Consider the following 965-nt stretch of genomic DNA (forward strand, 5'->3'; position numbering starts at 1 on the left):
TTCTAATTAGCAAGTAGGGCAGCGCCGGGTTTATTTGTGCATCCTGATTATGTACAACACAATTTAAAGCACTCTCTAATGGAGAGGTGTTGGAGGAGGATGCTTACACAGTGCCCGGTTAAAAAGGCTGAGGTTGTACGGGATTGTGACCTTCTGAGTCACAGTGGCTTTCTACAGCTCCTTTTGCATTGGCTCAGCTGTATACCATTTCAAACCCAGGGCTAAGAATAAACTCTTAACCTACCCCTAAATTAGCAGTAAACCTTAGAGTTTTATTTTGCCTTAGGCCTGTCTCTTGCATCTATTTTTGATGATCTTTTTTCCTATCAGACACTTAAAAGTGAGTATGTGATTGCTGTAATTTTCTAGTAAAATGTATTGGCAGGGTTATGGCTGGTTGTAAGAACTATTTACGTGGTGATTAGCAGCTGTATGCTAATTATCCAGGAAGCCCTTGGTTTCCTGAATATGCTAATTTTAGTTCAGATTGAGTGGTGACTTTGTTTCGTCTCCTGTAAGGAGCTCCTGTGTACCAAAGAATTCTGTACACACCTGACTATTGCAGAAGGGCCTCTCAGAGAACTCATTGACAATGTCCTATTAAGCCGAACTTATTTAGGTTTATGTTAGATTTGAGGAATGCTACTGTAAAGTCTATATTTTGTTTTTGGAAAATAATATACAGCTATATAATCCTTCATAGTTTTAAATAAAGTAGATGGAACTGTGGGAGCATACAGATATGTTTCCACATGCATTTGCATATATATACTTTCACAGATGTTACCGTTCAAACCTTCACAATTTTGTGTTAAATAAGTTTATATGTAATCATTTATTCTATTACTTAAGATTCACTATATATGTTATTTTATAGTGGATAAGGGATAAATAAAATAGACATTTTCAGAGAATGATGTTTAGTTAAAAGATTATTTCATTATGAAAAATGCTCTATAAATTCC

This window comes from Crocodylus porosus, unplaced genomic scaffold (assembly GCF_001723895.1).
Source record: "Crocodylus porosus isolate Cpor-Errol unplaced genomic scaffold, CroPor_comp1, whole genome shotgun sequence".
In the NCBI taxonomy this organism is placed as follows: domain Eukaryota; kingdom Metazoa; phylum Chordata; order Crocodylia; family Crocodylidae; genus Crocodylus; species Crocodylus porosus.